This window comes from Neomonachus schauinslandi, chromosome 12 (genome assembly GCF_002201575.2).
Source record: "Neomonachus schauinslandi chromosome 12, ASM220157v2, whole genome shotgun sequence".
NCBI classification, from domain to species: Eukaryota; Metazoa; Chordata; class Mammalia; order Carnivora; family Phocidae; genus Neomonachus; species Neomonachus schauinslandi.
In genome coordinates, this window is record NC_058414.1 from 43,911,097 (window position 1) to 43,926,355 (window position 15,259).

The following is a 15,259-nucleotide window of genomic DNA, read 5'->3' on the forward strand; positions in this document are numbered from 1 at the left end:
GCTCAGAAAGGACATCAGAAATTAGCAACAGTGAAAACACATCACCCCTGCCTCGTAACCATCGAATCCATGTCAGTAGCAGGCTAACGAAGTGGTCCCTGGTGAAGAACTCCATCTCCTACAGGCTTTTCTTCTTCTGAGCAATTTAAGATTCTGGAGAACGTGTTCTTTTCTACCTCATTTTCTAATGCTCTACCTACTATGGCTGCAAGAGTCTAGTGGGTGTGTATGTGTGTACTGATGGAAGTGTTCACTCACTGGTAACCAAAGTTAGGAAGGGAAAAAAAGCTTTTGAGCACATTCTGCCTTTATTTTTTTTTTAAGATTGTTTGTTTGTTTGTTTATTTATTTATTTATTTGACACAGAGAGAGAGAACGCGCGAGCACAAGCAGGGGGAGCAGCAGAGGGAGAGGGAGAAGCAAGCTTCTGGCTGAGCAGGGAGTCCAATGCTGGACTTAATCCCAGGACCCTGGGATCATGACCTGAGCTGAAGGCAGATGCTTAACGTACTGAGCCACGCAGGTGCCCCAAGCACATTCTGCCTTTAAATTTAACCCCTATATTAATTTTTTTTCTCATCTCCCCAGTGAAGAATAAAGATGGGCAAGAGAATTAACATTTAACTAAAGGACTTCTGTGATTTTTCTGAATGTTGAAGGGTTCTTTGGAGTTTTATCAATTTATTTATTTCCTAAAATAGAAACTATTTGGGATTATAGCAATGTTCTATGGAATACTTAAGTCAGTGGCTTTAGTATGACGTGTGAGCTTTTTACCTTAGAATCCTTCTTAGCATAAATTGAAACCTACTTATTTGTACATTTCTTTTTTTTAAAAGTACAACAGGATTTTCAGCGCTTTGAAAGACATCTCAATTTATGAAATTGAGAATTACATTATTTTGGAATTTTAAAGAAATGTAATGATCATATATAATTACATGATTTTCAAAATATGGTCCATGGAACTCAAGGAATTATTTGATGTAGAGCCATCTTCAACAGGTTGTATTGGAAGGCGAGGACTACTCAGTATATAGGATTGGGCTCTAAAATCCCCAACCCTACTCCACTGCCCTTCTCCATCATTCCTGTTTCTATAAGAGAAGCTCCATTATTATTATTTTTAATATACATGCTGAAATTATGCATAAGATATTGTCTGACAAGAGGCTTCTACTGCTGAAAAGTGAAAACCATGAAATGAAACAGATTCACTCTTTAGATGAGGAAAACAGGTGACAAGAAGAGGAAGTGATTGGCCAAGTTCACATCTTGAATGAATAACAAAACTATCCTGGATTTCAGATTCTTATTCTTTTAATTTTATGATTTATCCTATAGTTTAGAGATTGAGACTTAGATGTTCCTATGCAAAATGATTAATCTAGAAAGAGTAAAACAAGAAGACTGTGTTCATCATGTGTAAACATTTAATTTTTACTAGAAACATGTTTACAATTCGAGGATGCCAACTTTATTACAAATGGAATAATGGAGTTGTAAATAGGATACTATTTTCAGTCAATCTATTAACTAATCATTATTGCACAAAAATAAGAATTGGATATTTGGCATATCCATATCATTACTTTATGAAGTTCACATGTAAAGAATTATAAGGGTTTAAAATACATTTAGGGAAATAGTGCTGATGTCAAAACTTTATGAGCTAAGTAAGTCAGTGAGTTTGTTATACCTGTCAACATGCAATATCTGATTGTATTTTCATTTTAGTTTTAAAGGAAAACTAAAGAAAATAGGAAGGAAAATACATATTCATAAATGTGTTGATGGTCTTAGAGATTTTCTAAATATTCAGTTTTGGAATACTAGGATACTTCTCAATAAGGGAATACAATATGTATAACATTTTAGAATTAATTCCACATATCTTTGGTATTTTTTCCTCCTCCCTACTATGTTTAAATGAAACCGTAATCTTTATTTCCCACTCTAAGCACAGAATATAAAGGTACATTTATGTTGGACCAAGTTAGTAGCAAGTTAAATGCCATTAGGTCTAAATTTCAAAATATAAGTGTCTTGAAATAACTCAGAGTCTAAATCCCAAGTGCAATTCAGGAGAACTCCATGATATTTTATTGTTTTCCAATCTTTGATATTAATTATGAGATTATACTAATGAATCAGATTAGGACTATTAAGAAAGTAGGCTTTTTTTAAAAAGTTTTTATTTAAATTTCAGTTAGTTAACATACAGCGTAATATTAGTTTCAGAAGTGCAATTTAGTGCTTCAATACTTACATATAACACTCGGTGATCAGCACAAGTACACTCCTTAATCCCTATCACCCCCCACCCACTTTCCCTCTGGTGAACATCAGTTTGTTCTCCAGAGTTAAGAATCTGTTTCTTGGTTTGCCTCTCTCTCTCTCTCTCTCTCTCTCTCCTTTCCCTATGCTCATTTGTTTTTTTTCTTAATTCCACATGAGTGAAATCATATGGTATTTGTCTTTCTCTGACTTACTTCACTTCACACAATATTCTCTAGCTCCATCCATGTTGTTGCAAATGGCAAGATTTTATTCTTTTTTTATGGATAAATAATATTACATTGTATATATAACCACATCTTTATCCATTCGTCAGGCAATGGCCATTTGGGCTCTTTGCATAATTTGGCTACTGTAGACAATGGTGCTATAAACATCGCGGTTCATGTATCTCTTCAAATTAGTATTTTTGTATTCTTGAATAAATACCTAGTAGTGCAATTGCCTCTTTGTAGGGTAGTTCTATTTTTAAGTTTTTGAGGAACCTCCACATTGTTCTCCAGAGTGGCTGCAACAGTTTGCATTCCTAACAACAGTGCAAGAGGGTTCCCCTTTCTCCACATCCTTGAAGTAGGGTTAGAGGGAATACCTCACATAACAAAGGCCATATAGGAAATGCCCACAGCTAATATCATCCTCAGTGGGGAAAGACTGAGAGCTTTTCCTCTACAGTCAGGAACAAGACAAGGACATCCACTCACACCACCGCTATTTAACATAGCTCTGGAAGTCTTAGCCACAGCAATCAGAAAACAAAGGAAACAAAAGGCATCCAAATTGTCAAAGAAGAAGTCAAACTTTCACTCTTTGCAGATGACATGATGCTTTATATAGAAAACTTGTAAGACTCCACCAAAAAACTGCTAGAGCTGATACACGAATTCAGTAGAGTTGCAGGATACAAAATCAAAGTACAGAAATCCGTTGCATTTCTATACATCAGTAATGAAGCAGCAGGAAGAGAAATTAAGGGAGGCATCACAGTTCCAGACTTCAAGTTATACTGCACAGCTGTAGCGATAAAAACAATATGGTACTGGCACAAAAACAGACACATAGATCAATGGAACAGAATAGAACACTCAGAAATGAACCCACAACTATATGGTCAATTAATCTTCGACAAAGCAGAAAAGAATATCCAAGGGGGGGGGCACAGTCTCTTCAACAAATAGTGTTGGGAAAACTGGACAGCAACATGCAAAAAGAATGAAACTGGACCACTTTCTTACACCATACACAAAAATAAATTCAAAATGGATTAAGACCTAAATGTGAGACTTGAAACCATAAAAGTCCTAGAGGAGAACACAGGGAGTAATCTCTTTGACATTGGCTATAGCAACTTCTTACTAGCTATGTCTCCTGAGGCAAGGGAAACAAAACCAAAAATAAACTACTGGGGCCTCATCAAGATAAAAAGCTTCTGCACAGTGAAGTAAACTATCACCAAAAGTAAAAGGCAACCTATGGAATGGGAGAAGATCTATGCAAATGACATATCTGATAAAGGGTTAATATCCAAAATATATAAAGAACTTATAAAACTCAACATCCAAAAAATGAATAATCCAATTAAAAAATGGGAAGACATGAACAGACATTTCTCCAAAGAAGACATCCAGATAGCCAACAGATACATGAAAAGATGCTCAATATCACTCAGCATCAGGGAAATACAAATCAAAACTATAATGAGATATTACCTCACACCTGTCAGAGTGGCTAATATCAATGATACATGAAGCTAGGCTTTTATCTTCAAACTAAAAACAACAAAAAATTACAGCAGTTATAAATTTGGCACTTAAAAATATTTAATTGGACATTTAACATAGATTTAGGTAATATTATTAATGGGTGTGTTTTAACTAATTGATGAAAATTAATATTTTATTACAGAAATCTTAGATACAAAGTGTGAAATGATTTCAAGTCTGCCTGTTATTGCTGAGTAAGGAAAATACACATACCAAAACCAACCCCTAAGACTATGAAGAACTTAACACTAGATAACTATTAAGTTTGAAAATTATCCTAGAAAAGAAGTGATAAAGATATTAAACTCTTATAAACCAAGTTTTAGCTATAACTCCAGGCTTACAACTAAGTTTATTCAAAAATAAAAGTGTGTGATGGTTTCTTTGAAAATAACTCACGGTTTGCTGACACCAAATTAGGGAGAGTTCCCATTTTATACATTCTCAGAACATGGCATATGTTTCTCATATTATGTTTATCACAATTTCAATTAACTGATTGAATAATTGTTTGCCTATCATATTAGACTGACTTTATGGCCCCTAATGTACGGAACTTTGCCTGTCTTCTGCAACATTTGGTTTGATTATGTCTTAATTTTCATGGCTGGTTTTTGAATGAACTTCCTCAACTGTTTTGCTCAGAAAAGAGAGAATTTAGTTTGCAGATCTTAATATTCAAAACATTGTATGATTGATGTCAATGCCAGTAGAAAGAAAGAAATTGAGCTCAAGAAAATTTCTATAGTATTTCATATACAATGACAATAAGCATGCATTTCTGAAGTTTAGATAACTAGTAAAAACATACACTCTAAGTACAAATACAATTCCATTCCATTTCAAAAATATTACCATAGATTCCTATTAACCAGCTCTTCATAGATAACACCATTGGGTTTATTTTATTCCAAGTATATTTACATTGAGAACCAGAAGATAAGACATCTCAAGAAAATTCCATGGAGATCGACAAAAATACTCACTAGGTAAGGTAAAATAAAATGCATGAAGGCACCAGTGAAAGTAGAGGTGGCAAAATAATCACAATTGAACCTAAAAAAACTCATTCACTTTGCAGACTTTAACTGCTGTCTTATCTTTTCACTGCACCTTGGGTATTGCATGCATATCCAATTAACAGACCTCTTAAGAAAAAAGCAGATCTTTACCATTGTACACCTGATGAAGGGCTGTCTACTTCTGTCCTCTAAGCAGTCTTAAAATCATCACACATTGAACAGAAAGGGACCACATCTAAAACTGCTCTTGACAGCTAAGAATTGTTAGCCCAATTAGCTACCATGTTTCAGAGAAAACAAATGTTTCAAAGTGCAATGTGAAAGCACAATTTGCAAACTCTATCAAGCAAAATATGAAGTCCTCTCCCAAGTACAATATGAAAATGTGATATTTAACTCCTATGTCTCTGCATGAATGTTAAATTTTAGCCCCACATCTCATATTAGTAGGAATGGGAAGTGGTGGTATTGGAAAAGTGGTGTGTGTGTGTGTGTGTGTGTGTGTGTGTAAGGATGTTTGCTTTTTAACAAGAACAGAATTTCTCTTACTTCATTTATTATTCTTGCTCATGATTATATAAAGGGAACTTGGAATCTAATTGCACAAAACAAAGGGTGGGCAGCTTTCTACTTAAGGTCTTGGATAATATCCCTTTATGAATGGAAATGTATTCCTGCATACAGATTTGTAGGATTGTGTTCATTCAGTATCATGCAAAACACTTCTAGGATGCAGGTCAATAAATATATGTAGAACACAGCTTGACAAATTTTATGTTAATTGAGAAATACTAGATATCTTATTCCACTAAAAAGAAGTTAAAGCAACTGTTTGCATGCCCAAAATATTTATGTAATTGATAGACTCACAACACAAATATTCTCACTTGGAATTGATGCAGAATTATGTTCCATAAAAACAAATTTAAATGAATGCTAGTTGGCTTAGTTTTTCATAGGATAGTGATTTAAATATAATTGTTAACAAAAATGTTGATAAAACGATGAATTTATTTTTATTCCTGCTAAATAGATTCTATTCTATTCTATTTTTAAAGATTTTATTTATTTATTTGACAGAGAGAGTGAGAGAGCACAAGCAGGGGGAGTGGCAGGCAGAGGGAGAAGCAGGCTCCCAGCTGAGCAGGGAGCCAAGGCGGGACTCCATCCCGGAACCCCAGATCATGACCCGAGCCAAAGGCAGACGCTTAACCAACTGAGCCACCCAGCGCCCCTTGAATAAATAAATGTTTCTAAAAAGTAAAGTAAAATAAAATCATAGGGCACCTGGGTGGCTCAGTTGGTTAAGCGTCTGCCTTTGGCTCAGATCATGATCCTGGGATCCCAGGATGGAGTCCCACATCAGGCTTCCCGCTCAGCGGGAGGCTTGTTTCTCCCTCTGACGCTCCCCCCTCTTGTGCTCTCTCTCTCTCTCCCACTCTCTCTCTCTCAAATAAATAAAATCTTTTTTAAAAAAGAGTTTTATTTTAGAGAGAGAAAGAGAGTATTCCCCATAAGCAGGGGGAGGGGTAGAGGGAGAGAAGCAGACTCCTCACTGAGGGCGGACTGGAAGTGGGGCTCAACCTCAGGACCCTCAGATCATGGCCTGAGCCAAAATCAAGAGTCGGACGCTTAACCCACTGAGCCACCCAGGTGTCCCTAAACAGGATTTTATAATATGTTTATTCTCTTCATGTCATTCAAAACTCTCTATTTTAGTCTATAAAAGATGGCCTTTTAAATTTAAAATTAGTATTTTGCCCACCATATTCAATACTACTTCTAAGACTACTATATATCAAGGGCATGAGAGCAATAAAAGGTTGAGTCTATAAAAGGACACATTATTGACAGGTGGACGAGTAACTGTTCCAAAGAGCCTTATAAAAGATAAACACTATAAAAGGAGCATGAGAAAATTATGCAAACTACTTTCTGCCCTTGTTTGCTATAAAACTCTCAAATGAGCCAGTTTCTTGTTTGACTAAATATGTTTGCATCCTTCAAATGAGATAGTGCATTTTCCCTCCTGGATCTGGTTATGGAACAGCATGTCCTAGTTTACCAAGATCAAGAAATGCACACACAGCTTAGTAACATACTGGATTCAATGTCATGAATGCTGTGCAACAAACTATTTTAAAATTCGCAATTCACAGAATTTTTAAAAATTCTATTTATTTTTACTCAAGCAAATCAGTATAGAAAAACTTAGAAATTACTGCTAATGGGAAAGATAATTCCTCATAAATTCCATGAAGTAGAGGCAACTAGTCATATATTTGTTGCCATCTTATTAGGCAATTAAAATATATTTAAATAAATTGGGATCTTGCTATAAGTTGTTTTATATTCTGCATTTTTACTTCACAATATGTTATAAAACAAATTCCATTTCAATAGATGTGACGGAGGCCTCAGATACACACACACCCCCCCCCCCACACACACAGAGACTGAACCTACTAGTTACTTAATCTTGTTTGCTCCTCATATTTACACATCTATACTATGGTTGCACAGTATGTTGTATCAGTTCAGTGTGATTTATCTAACATATTCTATTTGTGGAAATTTAGGTCTTTTTTCCAATTGTTTCAAACACTATAAAGAATGCTACAGTGAAAATTTATTGTTGTACACCAGTCTGGTAATTCAGTCAGAAGTTTTGCAAATTTTCAGGTTTTTGATACATCTAGTATTGCAGAAGGGCCTACCAAAATGTATCCATTTACCCTCCCACCAGCAATTAATGAGTATATTTTTTTTCCCCTGATACAGGGAAGTCTATAGATACCGACTACTGTTTCTCTGCATTTGGACTTCTACTGGAGGAATCTTATGTACTTATTTCCTCAGAGGTTCCATCCTTTGACTCTTTTGACTATAAAGGTAGTGTCCTTTAAATCCAATCCTCCCAGTCCTGTGGTATCCAGAAAGACCTGACAGCTTTTGGAGAATTGATGATATCCTTTCCCTTTTTCAGCACTGAAACACAATTTTGCTTATTTTGTACTCATTTGGTCATTTCAAAGAATTTTTACTGTGGATAGAAGTAAACACATGGACTTAAATGTTTTGAAATAGTTTCATAGATTGGTAATCCAAATCCCTGGCATACTGTGCCATTCAATATCATACTACTTGATTTAATTATAAATACGCGTTCTGTCTAGAAGACCCCTTTGTATAGATTTATGAGCACAAAAACAGTTTAATTTTTAACAATTTACTGACCTAAAATAGATGAAAATTTCCTTTTTAAAGAAAAACAAAAGGAGAACTCATAGCTTCTTTGACTTGAGTTTTAATTTAATTTGATTTAATTTTAATTTAAAATATAACTCTCAAACGACAAATCAGTTTGGTGGATAAGAAGAGATCACTGTGAAGTCAAGCTGAGCTTTCATCTTCAATAAGTAATTAAATTTTAATAAGAAATTATATAAGAATTTAAAATTAAATGTACAAAATTAGAATAAGCTCTTTAAATCTGATGAGACAATGAATGAGGAATCAGTGATAGGATAGCTGATTTTACAGTTGCCAAATATAGTAATCTATATTCAGCCCCTATCATGTTTGATCTCTCTCAAGAAAATTACTTAGCCTCTTTGGATCCTGGTTTCCTTCATTTGTAAAATACAGTATAAACCACGTCATTAACTTTCATCGTCTTGTAACTCTATGTGAAACACAGACTAAGTTATCAACAATACGAGGAGTATTTGTGATAAAGTTGTGAAATGCTTTTTTCCTCACGCACAAAAAGACTCTCATTTTTATGTGACTTAATATTTTAAAGTCTGCATGCATCAATGATGATTTCTTTAGGCTAGACTCCATTCAAGTGAATAACTGGGTCAAAAGGTACTGAGAATTTTAAGGTTTTTAAATACATGTTGCCCAACTGATTTTTCAGAGAAACTTGTGGAAATCTAAATCCCATCATGACACCCTATCAGCACTGTTACTATCTATTTTTTTTGTTACTTTGATAGATACAAATCCATTGTTGTTTGAATTGAATTCTTATTACATATGACCTTAAACATAATTATTTCCTCTTCCGTGATTTGTTCAATTAGTTTATTTTACAACAGTATTGTGGACTTTTCTTTTTACCTTGATATATTTTGTTGATGATATTAACATTTTCTATGACCTTTAAAAATGTATTTTTCTTTCATATTTTTTGTTTATGATGTTTTTTACGTTTTTAGTTTGCAAGCTTTTCACTAACACAATCTTATGTTTCTTCCATTGTTTTTAGGCTGAGAAGTATCTTCAAGTATAGAGATAGAGACGTTATTCATTTTACAAAAGTTGCATTCTCTTTATAGGTTCATTTAAAACATGTATATTAAAACTCATTAGGAATTTATCTTGAGTATGTTTAAAGGCAAACTACTGAACATTTTATTTTCTCCGTAGTTAATTTTACCAAGAATACACAAAACTATTATTTTAAGATAATACCATCAAAACATGGAAATGAGAACTGCTTAAACCTGCATCCCTAGATTTTATTGCTACCCTTCATTTTATTGTCATATTTTATTTTATTGCTATAGTTTATTTGTACAGTATACAGTGTACTTGCACATATATGATCTCTTGATTTTCACATCGTGTTAGATATGAATAGATTGTTGTACTATATGGTAGGCTCAATCTCTTAAGACTAGAGAAAAATATAAAGCCATAAATGTCCCAAATATTTCTATTGTTTTATAGGATAGCTAAACATCCCCCAAAAGAAAAGTTGTATTAGCTAAATGTGAACAATCCAGATAGGGAATTCATGTTGCCATAATGAGAATATGGCATTATATTATTATATTATTAATATATTTTATGAGAAAATTAATGAGAATATGGCATTATATTATATTATTATAAACATGGCATTATATATTTAATGGGATATTAATTTTTGAATAATATCCCATTAAAATATTGGGATGCCCAAGCTAATTTCTTAGAGAAAAGTATTCTTGAGGATGATAAACTGCAAAGTCAATATTTCCCTTCCAAGCCTTTAAAATTTGTTAGAGCTTCCACTGCAACACAACAAGATGTTACACTAATAGTGTTACTATAGATCAAAATTAAAAAGATTTGATCCGTTGCACCGCCACTCTCCACAACGATATTTAACTCCACTACCCCACTTCCCCAAAATAACAAAAGCAAACTTGAGATTTGTGTTACATTCCATTACACATGTAATTGGCAACAAAATATTTACAAAATAGGGATAGAAATTGTTAATCATAAACAAATACGTAAACTCAACAGCCAAGACATGCCAAGTCATTAATGTAGTCTTTCATACCTTGCTTTAGCAGAATGGATTTAAGGTAGCAACACCAAATTTACTCAGAGTAAATGCTTTCATTGTGTGAAACAGGTTCTTCTCCCCGCACCCCCCCCCAAAAAAAAAGAAAAGAAAAAGAAATATGTTCTGCCTTATCAATGATATCAAAGCATGGAGAGCAGAGTTATAAAATGATACCCTCAAAAATGTGAAATACACACAACCTTCTAAGCATATCCAACTACAGATGTTTGGTTACAATTGTCTCAAAATCAGCTACCTTTAAAGAATGTGCATATTCAACAGTCTGAGCTGAATAGCTCTAAGGGAGCTAAGTCAATAAGGCTTTTGGAGATATGGGATCGCATCATTTATAATTCTTACTTCATCTCAGAGAACTCTGATATAAATAGTAAAGGAAGTCTTCATATAGCCAATCAAATTTAAAAGCCTGCTGTCTTGTCTTAGATTATCCCTAAACTAGAACTTGAAACAAAAGCTTGCAGGCAAGTAGTTTATTTTAGAAGTGATTCCACAGAGACCTCCATATAAAAGAGGTGGCTGCAGGGGAAGCGTAGGCAACATGTTTATATAATTTACTCCATCTTCTGGATTCGTATGGGCCTGATCCCAAATACCCCATTTCTGTTGTGCATGGGATTTTTACTATGTGCACCCAAGCAGTTTATTTGATGAGTTTTGTAATAGCTCAGAAAAGACAACTTCAGTCAGAGTCAACTGGTGTCCAACACACAACATCTACTAGGACACAAGAGTAAGCCAGGATCTGGGTGTGTATGTGTGATATACCTTTTTTTTTCTTTTTTTCCTCCAGAAGGTAGCTCTCTGTAGAAAGCACCGTCTTGCTCCCAAACCTTAGGTATCTACGCTGCAGTTCTTCAATTAGAGCTAGCCAGAGATTGCACATGGTCATTCTATCAGAAATCGGTTTAAAAACATCAGATCTTCTGGGCCATTATGCTAAGCTGAGCTTAGCAGCTACCACAGCCTGGACCTGCCGTACAGCAGTCTCTACTGTAAGATCCAGTCAAAACTGGCTATCCTTCCACCATTAAATAGACTGTGGTGGTATTCCCAAGTAAGATATATGCTGCTTTTAGAATGCAAAGAGACTGTGGGAGCCAGCCTCCAAAGATAGCCCCAGTGATCCCTGCTCCTTGGTATTCATGCCTTCTACAGTTCCCTCTAACACTGCCTAGAGCTGACTTCTGGAACCACTAGCATACTGCAGAAATACTGGTAGGTGATGTACAAGTCTAGGTCAAACAAGATATTAGGGCCTCTGACTTGCCTTCTTTTGGCTAATCCTGGGAAAACTCAGCTATGATACCATGAGGACAGTCGAGCAGCCTTTTATAAAGGAACTGAGACGTCCTGCCAACAGCCATGTGATGTGAACCCATGAACCCCTTAGAATCAGATCCATCAGCACCTGTCAAGCTGCCAGATGACTGTAGGCCTGGCCAATGTCTTAACCATAGCCTCATGAAAGAGCTGGAGTCAGAACTACCCAGCTAAGCTGCTTCCAAATTTCTGGCACACAGCCACTGTGAGACAATAAATGTTTATTGGTTATAATCTACATTTTCAAGCAATTTGTTATGTAGCAATAGTTACATAACACAGACTATGGAACCTGGAAGAGGTATGTTGCCACAGCAAAAATCTAAAATATGGGAGGTGCATACTGGAGCAGCACAGGGCAGAAGCTGGAAGGACACTAAGGGAAGTGTTAGTAAAAGCCAGAGGTTCATTGCAAAGGCAGTTAAAAGGTGGCTTATGGTGATTACCAGGAAGGGCTTAGAAAGAAGTGAGGAGAGTGTTAAAGGAAACTGAGGGGAGTTCTTGTTACATCATGGCAGAAAAATCAGCAAAACTGTCACCTAGAGTAATGTGTAAAATAGAAGATATATCTAATGAATTGGGTGATCTAAGATTTCTAGTCAGTGTACTGAGGGTGCCACCTGGTCTTTCTCATTAGGGAATCTCTAATACTTGCTGCTTTCTATTCACCCTCAACCATATCATGGATGCAGTGGACCAGTGTGAGATTCTGAGGAATGTCAAGACCATCAAGGTCCCTGCCAACTATATTTTGACAAAAGGCAGAAGTGTTAATTAGGCTTGGAATGAGGGAGTGAATGCATCTGCTGTGCATTCTCAAGTAAAAACAAACAGCTTTTAGTTCCTTTCACTAGTGGAATTTGAGGGAAAAAATGCCTTTGCTAGACAGTATCTCCAGACCAAATGCCAAAGCCGGTGTTGATCTGTCCTGGTTTAGATACCACATCTTTCATAACAGCTGCAATTGGGCCTAACACTTGGTTAAGTGTACAGCAGCTTGCCGTCAGCTTTCAAGACTCATCTGGTTTTGTGTTCCTTTTTGTAAGGGGCCATGTAGGGCAACTGGACAGGAATGTGGAATGAAACCACCTCTCCCACATCTTGTGAATGTTTGATGTGGCACTCATTTCTGAAATTCCTCCAAGGACATTTTGCTAGAGCCTAACAGAAAATGCTTCGCCATCTACAATTCACCTCAATCTATCAAAAAGTCAGAGTCTTAGTAACTCTCGGTAGTCAACTACAGTATGCCAACCTAGCAGATGAGAAAGCAAAGGATTTATCCACTTGCCCCTCTTCCCATCCATCACGAATGCCCCATGATCATTAACATTAACTTCCTCACAATTTCAAGTTGCACATGAACAACCATGGAGAGGGTTTCTGCAGGCATCTTGCGCTACATTATCAGAACAGCTCTGGGAAAGTAGGCTGCTCAGCCAGAGCTAAGTCTGCATCTGTGTGAATCTGGTTAAACATGTGCAAAACAGGAAATCACAGGAGAGACCGTGAGTGGAGGTGGAACCAAGAGGATCTGAAATGGCACACAGTGGCATCCCACGCCTAGCAAATGGGAAAGGGTTTTGTTCTGTTTTCCTTCTAAAAATGCCAAACCAAAGGCATCTATTTTTCTACGAACAATATACTTTCAGGACTAAATTGCTCAAGGTGGAAAATATCTGAATTTTTGTCACATTCATTTATTCATTCAACAGATACTTCATATGGGCATACAACATGCTAGGTGATGTGATAAGCAAGATAGATATGTATTCAAATAAGAAAGCACTACAAAAGGTAGAAACAACCCAAATATCCATCAATGGGTAGATGGATAAACAAAACGTGGTATACACATACTATTACTCAGCCTTAAGAGAAAATGAAATTCTGATACAGACTACAACGTGGATGAGCCTTGAAAACTTATTGTAATGGGATGCCTGAGTGGCTCAGTCAGTTAAGTGTCTGCCTTCAGCTCAGGTCATGATCTCAGTGGGGAGCCTGCCTCTCCCTCTCCCTCTGCCCCTCCCCCTGCTTGTGCTCTCTCTCACTCTCTCTGACAAATAAATAAATAAAATCTTAAAAAAAAAAGAAAGAAAGAAAGAAAGAAAATTTATGCTATGGAAAATATGCCTGACACAAAAGGACAAATATTGGTATGATCCACTTATATGAGGTACTTAGAATAGCCACTTTGATAGAAACAAAAGGCAGCAGGCTACCAGAGGTTGAGGGGGGCTGGGAAGGAGGAATCACTGTTTGATGGGTAGAGAGTTTCAGTTAGGGATGATAAAAATGTTCTGGAGACGGATAACAGGATGGTTGCACAATAATGTGACTGTACTTAGTGCCACAGAACTATTCACTTGAAAGTGGTAAAATGGCCAATTTTACATTATGTATATTTCACCATAATAAAAAAGACATATAACATGACAACAAATTCTAGCCAACACTTTTTTATATTCACATCTACAATCGTCTGAAATGTAGAGAAACTTTCTGGATATAACAACATGGTGCTAAGGTTCTATGAAGTTACTGCTAAATTCAAAGCCTTGGGGGATTCTTAAATTCCTCAGGCTTAGAAGCAATTTATTTGAGCTCTTCAAGCCAAAATGGAAGGGTCAATTACAGATGTGATAGACTTTTCCTTGTTTTATTAAAACAATGAGAAAAGAAAGAGTAGCTCAGAGATGCCTACAACTATCATCTTAGGTCTAGTGGTTCACATATCCAGTAGGTAGTTACCATTAGAAATAATATATTCCAAGCTTTTTTTATGACAATGTTACATTGTTAACTGCACACCTCAACAACTGAAACATAGTTTTAGCCAATAATATGAGATGGTGGAGATGATCCACACAAAATGGAAAAATAAAAATGAAGTGAAAGTAAGAACCTTTTGACATCTATGCTGTTTCCATTACATATCTAGAAACATTTCATTCTTGGAGTCTTGAGAACATTTTTTTAAATTTAGTTTTATTATGTTACGTTAGTCACCATACATTGCATCATTAGTTTTTGATGTAGTGTTCCATGATTCATTGTTTGCATATAACACCCAGTGCTCCATGCAATACGTGCCCTCCTTAATACCCATCACCGGGCTAACCCATCCCCCCACCACCCTCCCCTCTAGAACCTTCAGTTTGTTTTTCGGAGTCCATAGTCTCTCTTGGAACATTTTTACCCATACTCTGGTCGACAGATATATACATATAGGTTACTTTTTATTTTTTATAAAGCTCTTTTCGGGGATTACATTTTAGTATTCCCTTGCATATAATGAGCTACTCCTGGTACTGGAGTGACTCCAGAGGCTTTATTACAAGCAATTTTTAAGGACAACAAATTCTTCTTTTTATCTTCATACTTTTTTTTTTTTACCTTCTTACTTAAAAAGACTAATGTTGCAAACTTAGGAAACTGAAAAGTATGACTTCTTTTTTTTTTTTTTTTTTTTTTTAAGATTTTATTTATTT

General features: G+C 35.7%; 1 protein-coding gene across 1 annotated transcript in view; it reads right to left on the minus strand.

Moving 5' to 3' along the window:
- Positions 1–15,259, minus strand: part of THSD7A (thrombospondin type 1 domain containing 7A) — a 431,993-nt gene that overhangs the window by 248,294 nt on the left and 168,440 nt on the right. The window lies entirely within an intron of this gene.